The sequence below is a fragment of the Rhinopithecus roxellana genome, chromosome 16, assembly GCF_007565055.1.
Source record: "Rhinopithecus roxellana isolate Shanxi Qingling chromosome 16, ASM756505v1, whole genome shotgun sequence".
Lineage (NCBI taxonomy): Eukaryota > Metazoa > Chordata > Mammalia > Primates > Cercopithecidae > Rhinopithecus > Rhinopithecus roxellana.
This window is the reverse complement of record NC_044564.1, coordinates 59038290-59054653: the sequence shown is the minus strand read 5'-3', so window position 1 is coordinate 59054653 and position 16364 is coordinate 59038290.

Here is a 16364-nt window from a genome sequence, read left to right as displayed (position 1 = left end):
ATCTGCTGAAGGCTCAGGGAAACCATCTCCACACAGCCCCTCATCAATCCAGGCTGATGCAAGATTCTCCATCCTCAAGCTGCACTGTCTAGAACATGCCATCTCTTCAGTTATAAACAGTACAAGAAGACAGTGCTGGAGAGTCTTGCACTAACAATTAAGTCCTAGGTCCAAACCTGACACACATCACTTCTGCTTAACAACCCCTGGTCAGAACAAGAGTCACATGGCCCTGCTTAATGGCAAAGGGCATGGAAAATTGGTATCATTGCACTGGCCTGGAAAGAGGGGAGAACCAGATTGAGGGGAGCATTGGAAGTCTTTACTACACTTCTTAAAACTCTTGTTCAACTCTAACTTACATGACAATCTTCTCTCCTCCTGGACTGCAAACTCTTTGAGGGCAGAGGTCCTAATGGATTCATCTCCAGTTCCACTCCCCGCTCTCTCAGTGCCTCGCTGGCAAAATCTCTAGCACGTGATCCAAGTGTATTTATCAAGTACATTTTTTAAGTTTACCAAATAGTTATTGAATGCTTCCCATGTGCCTGGTACTGTTCTAGGTGATGAAGATATGGCCCTGAACAAAATGTACACCAATCTCGAGGCTCATAAAACTTAGATTTTAGTGTGAAAGGAAAACAAATCAAAAAAATAGACAAAATGTATGATTAGGTGACTGTTGATAAGTGCTATGGAGAAAAATAAAGCAAGGAAAGGGGTTACTAAATATGTATGTGGCAGGGGTATGGGCAGATAATGACTGTGTGGGGCCAAACAGGGAGGAGAGTTGACCAGGAAGAACTGTGCTTCTTGTGGTGACATAAACAAGGAGAAAGGGTATAATAAGATGAGTGTTGATGGTCTCAAGAAAGATGTCAGTGGTGAGGCTGTGAGTATTGGGTGTGAAAAGAGGAAAAGATTGGAGTCTTGCCAGTTCATGAAGAGTTTGGGAGTTCCCTTTCCACTCCTGCAAATACTAATAAGGAGAGCAGGAAACAGTTGGCTTTTCTGATTGTCCTTTTGGCTTACAAAGAGAGGTATGGAGTCTAACGAGAGGGCATTTTAACAGGAGCTTGTGGGTGAATTTAATTGATTTTTTTCTGTCATACATTTTCAGGCACTTTTTATATTTTTTTTCTTTTTTTCACTTAAATTAAAAATTCTAATAACATCTGTAGAGTTCATTAAAATGTCTCTTTTTAAGGCTATTAGCAGCTTCTTCATGTTCTCTCTTCACTCTAGTGTGAAATTTCTGCCTTATGATTTGTTGGAGAAAAGACTTTAAAAACTCTGTTAATTAAAGACCTCTTTGAAGAAGGCTCCTACTGTGTTGGTGTTTCTTTCACTTTTCTTTCATGCTTTAAAACTCTTTACCCCACCCAGATAATCGTATGGACTATGGTACTTATGAATGTCACATTTATATGTATCTTTTGTTAATTCAACTATCTATGGCATGTGGGTAATCTTTGTTAAGCTCCTAATAACTATAAATGTTTCATTAAAAGGACGGATCTTCAGAACTTCCAGTATTTTTTATTAACATCTGTACTGCTTAAATCTTCCTCACAATGAGATGGATAGAGTGGGAAGGTAGGTAGCTTAAGTCCTGTCTGAGCTCTATTATTGAAGTTTCATGAATGTTCTGGAACTCACTTTTCCTCTTCTGAAAGGTTGATGACTTTTACTCTAATTGGTAAATCATTATCATCAGTTTTATAGTAATTATATTTTTATTACTCTATGCAGGCATTGTACTAGACATCTTATATGAATAACCTTTTTTATTGTGGTCACCCACACATAACATAAAAGTTACCATCTTAATGATTTTGAAGTGTACAATACAGTAGTATTAATATAAACACGTTATATAACAGAACTCCAGAACTTTTTCATCCTGCAAAATTGAAACTACATATCCATTAAGCAACTCCCATTTACCTCCTGCCCCAACCCCTGGCAACCACCATTTTACTTTAGGTTTCTAAGAGTTTGACTATTTTAGATACTTCAGGTATGTGGAATTATGTAGTGTTTGTCTTTTGTGACTGACTTATTTCAATTACCATAATTTCTTCAAGGTCCATCCATGTAGAAGCATATGACAGTACTTCCTTCCTTTTGTGAGTCTGAAAATATTTCATTATGTGTATGTGATACATTTTATTTATTCATCTGTTGATGAACATTTAGGTTATCTCCATCTCTTGGCTATTGTGAATAGTGCTGCAATGAACACCAATGTGCAAATATCTCTTAGAGATCCTTTTTCAAATATTTTAGATACCCAGAAGTGATATTGCTGGATCACATATTATTTCTAACTTTTAAAATAACCTCCACAGTTTCCCATAGTAGTTGCACCATTTTATATTCCCACCAACAGTGTACAAGGGTTCTAATTTCTCCACATTCTCACTACCACTTGTTATTTTTTGTTTTAAGGAGGGTGGCCATTCTAACAGGTGCGAAACCATATCTCATGGTGGTTTTAATTTGCATTCCCCTAATTATTACTGATGTTGGGTATCTTTCAATACGCTTATTGACCATTTTTATATTTTCTTTGGAGAAGTGCTTGCCCAATTCCTTTGCTTTTTTTTTTTTTTTTTTAAACTGGATTGTTTCTGTTTTTGTTGAGATATAAGAGTCATTTTTTATATTCTGGATAATACCCCCCATCAGACTTATGGTTTGCAAGTATTTCCTCCCATTCCTTGGTTGCCTTTTCAATCAGTTGTTTGTTTCCTTTGCTGTGCAGACGTTGTTCCATTTGCTATAGTCCCACTTGTCTATTTTCACTTTTGTTGTCTGTGTGTTTGTGTCATAGCCAAGAAATCATCACCAAATTCAATAGCTCAAAGTTTTTCCCCCATGTTCTTTTCTAGAAGTCTTATAGCTTCAGTTCTTAATTTTAGATCTTTAATAGACTTTGAATTCATTTTTTTATATAGTGTAAGATAAGGGTCCAGTTTCGTTTGTCTGCATGTAAACATCCAGTCATCCCAGTACCATTTGTTGAAGAGACTACCCTTTCCCCGTTGTGTAGCCTCGACACTTTTATTGAGGATCATTTGATTGTGTACATGAGGATTTATTTCTGGGCTCTCTATTCTGTTCCATTGGCCTTTATGTGTCTTAAATGTCAGCATCATGCTGTTTTAAATATTGCATATTTGAAATGCTTTGAAATCAGAAAGTGTGAGGTGTCGAGCTTTTTCTATCTCAAGATTGTTTTGACTATTTGGGGCCTTTAGTAATCCTAGATTAATTTTTGAAATTTTCTGCAATTTCTGCAAAAAAAATGCTGCTGAGATTTTAATAGGTATTGTATTGAATCCATAGGTCACTTTGGGTAGTATAAACATTTTAACAACATGAATTCTTTCCAAGCAGGAACACAAAATATCTTTCCATTTATTTGTCTTTTTCCAATTTCTTTTATCAATATTTCCTAGTTTTGGATGCAAATTTTTCACCTTGGTTAATATTATTTTTAGGTATTTTATTTTTTTGATGATATTTAAAATGTAATTTAAAAAATTTTTCGTTTTAGATTGTTCATGGTTACAGAACTTTAACTGTTTTTCATGTGTGTTAAATTTTAATCCTGCAACTTTGCTAAATTTATTACTTCTGACAGGCTTTGTGTGTAACGTGTGTGACACCTTTAGGATTTTCTATATAAAAGATCATGTTGTCTACAAACAAAGAACATTTTACTTCTTCTTTTCCTATTGGGTGCTTTTATTTCTTTTTCTTCCTTATTGTTCTGGACAGGATTTTGAGTATTATATTGAGTAGAAGTGGTGAGAACAAGGATACTTACTTTGTTTCTGATTTTGAGAAAATGGTTTTAGCTTTTTGCCATTTTGAGTATGATGTTAGCGGTGGGCCCTTTACCTATGGCCACTATTAAGTTGAAGTAAAATCTTTCTATTCTTAGTTTGTTTTTATCATAAAAGAACATTAAATTTTGTCAAGTTTTTCTGTATTAATCTGCTAATGCATTACATTGATGAATTTTCATGTTCAAACTAAATCCCACCAAATCATAATATGTAATACTTATAATACATTGTTGAATTTCATTTACTAATGTTTTGTTGAAGATTTTTATGTCCATATTCATTAGGGATATTGGCCTGTAGTAGTTTTCTTTCTCGTATCTTTTTCTGACTTTGGCATTAGGGTGGTGCTGCTCTTATAGAATAAGTTTGAAAATGTTTCCTCCTTTTCAATATTTTGGAAGAGTTTAAGAATTGGTAGTTCTTTTCTTGTTGTTATTTAGTTTTTATTTCATAATCATAAACTTAACTCTGCAATCCAGCTAGGCATGGAAGAGAACAAGGAAAACATGGAACCCAGAGGGAACTGCAGCGAGAGCACAAACATTCTAGGATATTGAGAGCAAATGGGGTGGAGGGGTGCTCTCTTGAGCAACAGAAGGAATGGTCTGGTGGTTAAGATGAAACACAAGTCAAACGTATTTGAGTTGTCCACAGTCAGTAATGCTGATCTTCTTGCTGGTCTTGCCATTCCTGGACCAAAGCGCTCCATGGCCTCCACAATGTTCATGCCTTCTTTCACCTTGCCGAAGACCACATGCTTGCCATCCAACCACTCAGTCTTGGCAGTGCAGATGAAAAACTGGGACCGTTTGTGTTGGGTCCCACATTTGCCATGGACAAGATGCCAGAACCTGTATGCTTCAGGATGAAGTTCTCATCATCAAATTTCTCCCCGTAGATTGACTTGCTGCCAGTGCCATTACGATGTGTGAAGTCACCACCTTGACACATAAACCCTGGAATAATTCTGTGAAAACAGGAACCCTTATAACCATAATCCTTTCTCTCCAGTGCTCAGAGCATGAAAGTTTCCTGCTGTCTTTGGAAACTTGTCTACAAACAGCTCGAAGGAGACACGGCCCATCCACGTCGATGTCGAAGAACAGGGTGGGGTTGACCATGGCTGATAGTACGGGGTACCTGATGGCAGAGACGTCTACAAAGCTGGTGGTAGTTCTCTAAAAGTCTAATAGGATTCTCCAGTGATGTCATTCAGTAATGGGCGTTTACTTTGTTTTTCTGGATTCTTGATGTGTGTTTTTTTGGTTTTAAATTTCAACTTTTATTTTAGACACAGGGGGTACGTTGGCAGGTTTGTAACATGGAAATTTTGCATGATGCTGAGATTAGGGGTCTGATTCCCGTCACCCAGATAGTGAGCATAGTACCTAATAGGTGTTTTGTTTTTTTTTTCTAACACATGACCCTTTCTCCCTCCTCCCTCTAGTAGCCTGCTTTGTCTGTTATTCCTTTATTATGTTCATGTGTGCTCAATGATTAGCTCAATTGTAAGTGAAAACATGTGGTAGTTGGTTTTCTGTTTCTGTGTTACTTTGCTTAGAATTATAGCCTCCAGCTGTATCCATGTTTGCACAAAGGATATGATTTCTGTTTTTTGAGATGGAGTCTCACTGTCACCCAGGCTGAAGTGCAGTGACGTGATCTTGGCTTACTGCAACCTCTGCTTCCTGGGTTCAGGCAATTCTACCTCAGCCTCCTAAGTAGCTAGAACTACAGGCGTGTGCCACCACACCCAGCTAATTTTTGTACTTTTAGTGGAGACAGGGTTTCACCATGTTGGTCAGGCTGGCCTCCAACTCCTGACCCCGTAATCTGCCCACCTTGGCCTCGCAAAGTGCTGGAACTACAGGCATGAGCCAGCACTCCCCACATGATTTCATTATTTTTTATAACTGTGTAGTATTCCATGGTGTATATGTACCACATTTTCTTTAGTCTACCATTGACGGGCAGCTTGGTAGATTCCATATATTTGCTATTGTGAATAGCACAGCAATGAACATAAGAGCATTCATGTGTCCTTTGGCAGAATAATTTATTTTGCTTTGAGTGTATGCCCAGTAATGGGATTACTGTGATGGATGGTAGCTCTGTTTTAAGTTCTTTGAGAAACCTTAAGATTGCTTTCCATGGTGATTCAACTAATTTACATTCCTACCAACAGTGTGTAAGTCTTCCCTTTTCTCCACAGTCTTTCCAGCATGTTTTTTGGTTGCTGTTGTTTGACTTTTTAATAATAGCCATTCTGACTGGTGTGAGATGGTATCTCCTTGTGGTTTTGATTTGCATCTCTGTGATGATTAGTGATGCTGAGCACTTTTTCATGTTTGTTGGCTGCCACTTGTATGTCTTCTTTTGAGAAGTGTTCATGTCCTTTGCCATTTTTAATGGGGTTGTTTTATTCTTAAGTTCCTTACAGATGCTGGATATTAGGCCTTTGTCAAATCTACAGTTTGTGAATTTCTTCTTCCATTTTGTGGTTGTCTGCTTACTCTGTTGATAGTTTCTTTTGCTGTGCAGAAATTCTTTAGTATAATTAGGTGCCACTTGTCTATTTTCGTTGCAATTGCTTTTGGGGACTTAGCCAAAAAATATTTCTCAAGGCTGATGTGGAGAAGAACAATTCCTCGGTTGTCCTCTAGGATTTTTATAGTTTGAGATCTTACATTCAAATCCTGATCTATTTTGAGTTAATTTTTTAATACAGTGAAACATAGGGATCCAGTTTCAATCTTCTTCATATGGCTAGCCAGTTATCCCAGCAACATTTATTGAATAGGAAGTGCTTTCCTCATTGCTTGCTTTTGTCAGTCTTGTAAAAGATCAGATGATTATAGGTGTGTGGCTTTATTTCTGCATTTTCTATTCTGTTCCAATGGTCCATGTGTCTATTTTTGTACCAGTACCATGCTGTTTTGGTTACTGCAGCTTTATCGTATGACTTGAAGTTGGGTAGTATGATTCCACCAGCTTTGTTCTTTTGGCTTAGGATTACTTTGGCTATTGGTCTTTCTTTTGGTTTTATATGGATTTTAGAACAGTTTTTTCTAATTCTGTGAAGAACGACATTGGTAGTTTGATAGGAATCCCGTTGAATCTGTAAATTGCTTTGGGCAGTATAGCCATTTTTACAATATTGATTCTTCCAATCCATCAGCATGTAATTTTTTCCATTTATCTGTGTCATCTCTGAAATCTTTCAAGAATGTTTTATAGTTCTCCTTGTAAAGATCTCCTTGGTTAGTTGTAGTCCTAGGTATTTCATTTTCCTTGTGGTTGTTGTAAGTGGAATTGTGTTCTCGATTTCACTCTCAACCTGAACCTTGTTTGTGTATAGAAATGCTATTAATTTTTGCACTTTGATTTTTGTATCCTGAAACTTTACTAAAGTCATTTATTAGTTATAGAAGCCTTTTGGAAGAGTGATTAGGATTTCCTAGCTATAGAATGATTTCATCCTTAAGAAGAGATAGTTTAACTTCTTCTTTATCTATTTAGATGCCTTTTATTTATTTAACTTGCCTTATGGCTGTGACTAGGACTTCCAGTACACTGTTGAATGTAAAAGGTGTCAAAATTATTCCAAGCACATTTTCAGACCACAGTGCAATACAAATAGAAATCAATACCAAGATCTCTCAAAATTACACAACTACAAGGAAATTAAACAACTTACTCCTCAATAACTCTTGGGTTAACATCAAAGTTAAGGAAGAAATTTTAAAATTCTAGAAATAGGGACACAACTTGCCAAAAGCTCTGAGATGCAGCTAGTGTTAAGAGGAAAGTTTATGGTGCTAAATTCCATCATGAAGAAATAAGATCTCAAATTAACAGTTTAACTTCACACCTATAGAAACTAGAAAAACAAACAAATCAATCCCAAAACTTCCAGAAGAAAATAAATAACTAGAATTAGAGAAGAAATGAATGAAATTGAGATGCAAAAATCCATACAAAAGATCAATGAAACCAAGAGTTGGTTCTTTGTAAGAATAAGCAAAATTGATAGACCTCTGGCTACATTAACAAAGAAAAAAAAAGAGAGAAGAACCAAATAAGCACAATCAGAAATGACAAAAGCAATGTTCCAGCTGATCTCACAGAAATATAAAAGATCCTCAGAGACTACTATGAACAACTCTTTGGACACAATTAGAAAATCTAGAAGAAATGTATGAATTCCTAGAAGCACACATTCTCCCAAGGTTGAATCAGAAAGAGATTGAAATCCTGAATAGACCAATATCACCTTCTGAAACAGAATCAGTAATAAAGAATCTAGCAACTAAGAAAAGCCCTGGACCAGGTGGATTCAGAGCTGAATTCTACCAGACAATAGTATAAGAAGAGATTGTGCTAATCCTATTGAAATTATTCCAAAAAACTAAGGAGGAGATACTCCTCTCCAACTCATTCTATGAGGCCAGCATCATCCTGATACCAAAACATGGCAGAGACAAAAACATGAAAAAAAAAACTTCAGGCCATCCTTGACGAACGCTGATGCAAAAATTCTCAGCAATTTACTTGCAAACTGAATCCAGCAGCACCTTGAATTTATCACCCCACTCTGTTCTGACCTGTAATGATTCTGCTGAGAGATCCAATAATAATCTTATGGAGTCTTCCTTGTACATGATGAGCAAATATTTTCTTGCTGCTCTCAATATTCTCTTGTTTATGACTTTTGACAGTTTATGATATGTCTCAGTATGGGCCTTTGGGGATTTATCCTAAGTGAATCCCTTTGATCCTCCTGAATTTAGATGTTCATTTACTTCTTTTAAGTTTTCTTTATTTCTTCAAACAAGGTCCCTACTTCATTCTCACTCTTCTTATTCAATTCCCATAATGTGTGTACTAGTCTGCTTATCTCCTTTAGGTTTCTTTACTTTTCTTCATTTAGTCCTTTAGAATTTTTTCATTTTTATTTTATTTTTATTTCTGACTAATTTCAAATGGCCCATTTTCAAGTTCGCTAATTCTTTCTTCTGCTTGATCAAACCTGCTGTTGATCCCTTCTAGTGAATTTTTAAATTCAGTTATAGTATTTTTTAGCTTCATAATTTCTATTTGGGTTTTTTTTTAATAGTTTCTCTTTGTTTATATCTCATTTTGTTCATGTATCATTTTCCTGATTTTGTTTAGTTGTCTCTCTGTGCTGTCTTGCAGCATAGTGAGTTTCTTTAAGATAAATATTTCAAAATCTTTGTTAGGTAACTTATAAATCTTTGTGTCATTATTGTCAGCTTCTGGATGTTTATATTGGTTCTCTCATTGAGTCATGTTTCTCAGTTTGTGTGCCTTGTTATTTTTTGTTGATTTTTGCATTTGACAAAAACAGCCAATGCTCCCAGTCTATTTGTTTATTCTTATGCTGCTACTAAAGACATACCCAAGACTAGGTAATTTATTAAGGAAAGAGGTTTAATTGACTCACAGTTCAGTCATGGCTGGGAAGGCCCTGAGAAATTTAAAATCACGATGGAAGGGGAAGCAACCACATCCTTCTTCACATGGCGGCAACAAAAAGAAATGCAGAGTGAAGGTGGAAAAAAGCCCCTTATAAAATTATCAGGTTTCATGAGAACTCAACTCACTACCATGAGAACAGAATGGAGGTAACTGCCCCATGATTCAGTTACCTCCCACCAGATCCTTCCCATGACAGGTGAGGATTATGGAAACTACAATTCAAGATGAGATTTGGGTGGGTGCACAGCCAAACCATATCACCCTGTATTTATAGAATGGCTTTATACAGGGAAAGGCCTTAATTAGTCAGCAAACTGGAAATTCAGAGGGCCTCCAAAAACTGTAATGAGGATAAATTTTCTTGATGCTTGTGCATGTAATTTCCCAATTAAAGAGGTTTACTGTGTTTTGCTTTTTGTTTTTTCGGGAGCCTGCAGTCTTATGTTCTCTCTGGTGTCTGTCTGAATACTGCAGGTTCTCTGGATCTGAAAGAAGCCGCTGAGTTCTCTTTTGTTGTTTGCAATCCCAGGCATCCAAGACAGGCTTGTTCCATTAGTGCTCCAGATGAGACACAAACCAGCTCCTCAGGCAGCCAACCCCAAAGCCAGAATATAGCAGACATGCTCCACTCTTCTCTTTCCCTCCTAAGGAAGAAGCCACAGCTGAGTGCTTTCTCTGGATTATGGTCAGTGGTGCCTGCTTCTATCTGAGATATTATAAGTTCTCTGGCACTATCACAAGCCATTGAGCACTCTTGTTCTCAGCAGCCCCCACATCCAAACTATGCCCAGTTCCCATGGCAGAGTTCTGAGTCAGGCAAGACAGAAATCAGTCCTTTGGGCAGTCCACCAAAGAGTCAGAACATTACATGTACATTCCACTCTTTCCTTACCCTCCTCAAAAATAAGTTGAGAGATGGGCTTTCGCTTTAGAACACAAGCTATATCAGCTTTGGGGATGGACTGATGTGGTTGAAATTACACAGCTTTTCTTACCCATTTTAATGCAGCTCTTCTTGGTTTTGAGCTTTCCTTATGTACTGAGACTTTCTAATTGGCTTCTGGGGTTCTCACAAAGGTTTTGGACTTTATGTATTTGTTGCCAGTGTTTTTGTGAGGAACAGACTCTGAGGCTTCCTATTCTGTCATCTTGCTGCCATCACTTTCCTATGTGGCATCTTTTGATCCTTGACTGATAATGGAGTAGGCAGATGATGATGATGATGATGATTTCATAGATGAGAAAACTGAGAGTCCCAGAAACTAATGACTTGTCCAAAGTTACTCAGCAAAGAAGTGATTGTTTTGCTCACAAATGCATCCCAAGGACCTGAAGTGCCAGGTACCAAATAAATATTTATAATGTGTGTGTGTGTGTGTGTATATATATATATATGTATGTATATATATGTATGTGTGTGTATATATAGACAAACAAAATCAAACCCAGAATATTTGCATTCAAAATCTGTACTCCCATCCCGAAGTCCTTAGAAAAATGATAGTTCCTGCGTAAACAATATTCAAACTCTAATCTTTCCATACCCAAGCCATTTGTTAACTGTTTTCACTCACAATTCAGTCTTAATTTGCTTACTTAGCAATAACAGTGAATAATACATACAGGGTCTCTGGCTTTACTATCCAGCAGAGTGTTACTTGGGATTACGTTACAGATTTTAAAAGATTATTTAAATTGGTTGGCTTTAATATTCCTTAGCTTGCCCAAGGCTACTAGGTTCTCCACCAGGCAATTTTGCCAAGAAGGGGATTTGGGCAATGTCTAGAAACATTTTTGGTTGTCACAACTGGAGGTGCTACTACCATCTAGTTAGTAGAGGCTAGAGATGCTTCTATCCATCCCGCAATGCATAGAACAGTCTCCGCAGTAAAGGATTATCCAGCCTGAAATTTCATTTACACAGATGTTGAGAAACCCTGCCCTAGACAAGCTAAAAATGGTGCAGAAGAGGTTCACCTTATCTATCTTTCTTCATTACCTTTATCTCTCCACCATAACTCTTATGTAGGCAGACATACACATGGTTCCAGGACCTTCATGCTCAGTTCTCCTCTGGGATGCCTTTATCTAACCACAACTGATTATCTGGATCCTTGTGACCCATTCAAATTATTTTGTTCTTTTTTGATCTTGTTCTCAAAGAGCTTTGTAAAATGATCGACTAATACCATATACTAAGAACCTGTAACTTGGTTTCTGGTTTACAATGAGTCATAATGGCCAAATACCCATTGAATAAATAGGTGTAGAAAATATTAGAATAACATGTTTTCTATCACTCCTCCTCTATCTCAGGGTATAATATTTTATTTTCACTGGCCAAATGAAACCCATATCCCGGCCTTATCATCTAAAATAAATGCATCCCATGGGACCCACCGGGGTAGCAGGTGGATGGGTGGGTGTAATTCAGTCAGAAGATAAGGAAAGAAGTTTAATCTCCCCAAATTGCCAGGAATATTTCCCTTATGATTAGGAAAGTGCATTCTGAACCTCTGCATAATTTAAAGTACACTTATGTGCTAATGGAAAAGGATGAGAATAGACATAAATCTTTCCTATAAATAATCAATGCTATCAAAATGCCATGACAAAAACATTCCTCTGATAGAAACAAAGACAGATAGTTTTTAGGATTTTATCTAGAGAATGTCAGGCATATGAGAATCCCTTCTTATTTATTTTATTTATCAGTTTGGATGTTTCTCTCCAACTACTTCCATAGAAGACTCCATTTAGATTCAAAGTGAAATTCTGCCTTTATACTAAATAATATAGAGAGTAAAACAAAATCAAAGAGATAAAGGAAAAAAAATAGCTGGTATTGGGCAATTAAAAGGGCTATACTCCTCCCAAAACCCTTATCAAGTGATAAATCACATTTATTTGTTTATATGGTCATCTCAAAGGTAGACTTGCTACTCTTTGAAAACACCTTTTATCTTTTTCATCTTTATATTTCTTTTGCCCAGCACAGTGGCCAGCATATAGTAGTGACTCAATAAATGTTTGTTGCATCCATGAATAAATACATGAGCTTATTAATTTTTATTGAGACTTAATCTCCAACTTTACTGGAAGCCTGAGATTGAAAACAGAAAGAAAAAAATACACATTACCAAGAAAGAAATGATGTGTTGTGATGAAAGAAAAAATGACTTGGTAAATATATGGTATAGCTTATATTAAATCTGAGGGAAAATCAATCTATAATAAGTCTTTATTTCATTACTTGAATGAGTTAAGGAATGAATGAACAAATACAGCAAGAAGGGAGTGAGTCCACAGCCACTGAAGTCCTTCAAAGCAATCCAAAATTTAGTGCCTACAATGAGATGGTGAGATTGATTGTGGGATTACAAAGCTGAGGAAAAACTCCATCACTTACAATAATTTCAGGGATGGTTCTCAATCTTTAGCTGCACACTTAAATTACCTGAAGACATTTTTAGATACTTTGTCCAGCTATCCTTTTCCCCAGAGCTATTAAATCAGAAACTGTGGGGTTGGGACCCACCCAAGCATGAGTAGCTTTTAAAACTTCCCAAGTGGTTTCAATTACAGTCAAGGTTGAGAACCACTGGCTTCTAGTGGAGTGGAGAAAAGTAATCAAACAAAGTTCATTGAACAAATGTCTGTAGGTTACCTAGAGTAAAGGAATGAATGGGAATTAACTTTAATTCAGCATCTACTGAATACTAAGTAAGGTGTTATTGTTTAAATTTGTTGTCTCATTTCATTCTCACGACATCACTGTGAGGTAAATGTTGTTATCCACAGTTGAAAGAAGAGGAAATTAAGTCATGGATGACAGAAATACAGTCCCTACTATGAAGGAGTTTTTAAAAACATGAAAGGAAAAACATAGAAAAACATATAAATGTATATAACACACACACACAGAGGTATGTATATACATATACATATATATGAAAAGAAGAGCAAACTTGAACTCAGGAGACCTGGGTTCAACTCTCAACACCATATTGTCACTAACTATATCATTTGGGTCACTCATTTAACCTGTTGGAATTACCGGAATGAGAACAATAGGGTTAAATATAAAATTTTATAATTTCAGCAAAGGTACACCTGACACAAAAGGAATTATAGCATGGTAATTAAAATTAAAGAGACATGACATGTGTCACAGAGGGAGGGCTAGCCAACAGTCTGGCCTTTAAGGGTATTAGAATCTGACTGATGCTGCTATAGTTTACAGGAAGCCCTTGACTTTGCAGATCCAAAAATCTACTGGACATTGATTTGTTTCTAAGGGACTGACACATGAGAACCCAATTTCAAATCTTTAATGTGTAAACCTGCTTTCAAAGCATTTCTGTACAAAGAAAGATTTTTTTCTGTGAACTTTGTTTAAGCCCAAGATAGCTTGGGTGTATAAATTAGGTCTGGGGGAAAAAACGGTGATAAGGAATTTTATTCCTGGTCCCCATGATATTAGCATTTACTTCTTTTGCCCTTCAGGTGCAGTGCAGATTGTCAAGAAGTGGGCAGGTAAATACTACATTTTTTTCTCTTTGAGGTTCCTTTTACTACATTTCATCAATACTATACACTTATATTGTCTTTCTACAATACAATTACTATTTCAGCTTCTCATTAGCCAGCTTCAGCTATTTCACTTTATAGTATTAGTTTATGCTTCATTGTGTTACACCTCAGTCATACAATAGAACTGAGAAAATGAGGAAATGGTCCACACTCTCCTCCAATGGCCATGCTGCCTTGGACAAATAATTTAATCTTTCTGAGCAGGGGGTACATTTTTTGCAAAAGAAAGAGAAAAATGTTACTACATACCTTTTTCATATATTTTTGTGAAAAATCATACAATTTACCCATCATAGAGTGGACATTGAGTAATTTATTAATACACTCTTCCCTATTCTTTCACCTGATCATCAATTGGACTTAATTTCTCACCACTGATTTACAGCAACAAATCACTAATCTAACTGGTAAACTTAAGCTCTTCTTTATTGCACTTCTACAGGTTAATTTTATCTTGACATTCTGAAGGCATTTTACTGTTTGTGTTAGGTTCTGATTATACTTCTATGTAGAGCTTTATAATTCACCATTATTTTTAATGGCCTCCTGTGAACTTGATAATGTCTCCAGGAAAGGGACAGAATATGTTGTTATTCCCACTTAACGGAAGACCACAACAGGTAGGCAATGGACTCAAACTCATTTCTTGATTCTAAGTATTCTCTCCACTTAGTATACTCTGAGTTCTGTGACGCTATCCTATTTTACCAATCATTTTGAATCACTAGGCAGTTATTTCATTCCTGAGGTTTTACTTTTCTCCTTTTAAAAGAAAGCTAAGATGGCCTTAGTCAGGTCTTTCAGGGCAGTGCATAAAGAATAGGGCAGAGAAATTGAGAAATTCTAAAGTAACATATAGAATGTCAACTGAAATTAATTACAGAGACTTTAAATTAGTCCCATAAAAGAAAATTTTAAGTGGCTGGGTATCTTTTAATTTAGAAAAATAAAAAAGAAGCTCAAGCAGCAACCTCATTAACTTACTTTCTCTACATCAAAGGTTAGGACAAGGGACATTGATCTATTGTTCTCAAAACTAAATATTCCAGGATGGAGATGCAACCATAGGAATTTAAGCCAGACCTTCCTGACTTAGAGAATGATTAAACATCGCAACAAACTCAAAAGGCAAGCTTCTTATGTAGTCACTATTCCTGATGATGTTAAAAGCAGCATTCTCATGAATGAGAAAAAAGGTGGCATGGGTGATTCACAGGCATAAAGTACGATCACTTTGGGGACATGTCAGCATTTTGGAGTAGCAGAAGTGGGAGATGATAGTTTTAAAGCATATTTAATATTACAATATTATGCATTTATAAAATTCAAAGGGCTTTATTATTTTCATAATGTAAGCTAAAAAAGTCAAGTGTAAGACAGTCTTATACTCAAGCCAGGAAGGTTCTTAAAGGAATCAGAGTAAGAGTTATGGGAATATTTTATGTTTATAAAATAAGAGTAGGTGAACAGGTGTTGGAACAGGTCCCCAGATCTGGCCATAAACTGGCCCCAAAACTGGTCATAAACAAAATCTCTGCAACACTGTGACATGTTCGTGATGGCCATGACACCCACTCTGGAAGGTTGTGGGTTTTACTGGACTGAGGGCAAGGAACACCTGGCCCACCCAAGGCGGAAAACTTCTTAAAAGCATTCCTGAACCACGAACAATAGCATGAGTGATCTGTGCCTTAAGGACATGTTCCTGCTGCAGATAACTAGCCAGAGCCCATCTGTCTGTTTCTGCTCATCCCTTTATTTCCCATTTTAGTTAATCTATAATCTATAGATACAATGCTTATCACCGGCTTGCTGTCAACAAATATGTGGGTAAAACTCTGTTCGGGGCTCTCAGCTCTGAAGGCTGTGAGTCCCCTGATTTCACACTCTACACTCTACATTTCTGTGTGTGTGTCTTCAATTCCTCTAGGGTCGCCAGGGAATTAATTCCTTTAATTCCTTTCCAGGACTGAGCTGGTCTCGGCAAACAGGTTGTTTTAAAAAAATAAAATAAATAAAATAAATAAAACACGTTTGATACACAGTTACATCACGTTGCAGTGACTCAGCTACTATCAGCTTGGAGGCAGAATTGCAGACAAGAGGTCCGGAGTTCCATGTCAGGGGTCCTGCTGCAAGCTTGAATGAACACCTGTCTTCTATCATTCAGTTATTCAACACTTAATGAATGCTGAACATACACCAGACCCAGAGTCACATACTTTTTAAAAAAGTAAAATCTCTGACCTAAAAAAAAGCAGCAGCAGCAGCAACTTAAAATCTAATGTTAAAGGCAGACAATGTATTTATTATATGTAACAATAGGGGATGGAGAATAGTAAGTGCAGTAGGTTCCAGAGACCCAAGAAACAAATAATAAGGAATCCTTAGTAAATCTCAATCCTGAGATTTAAT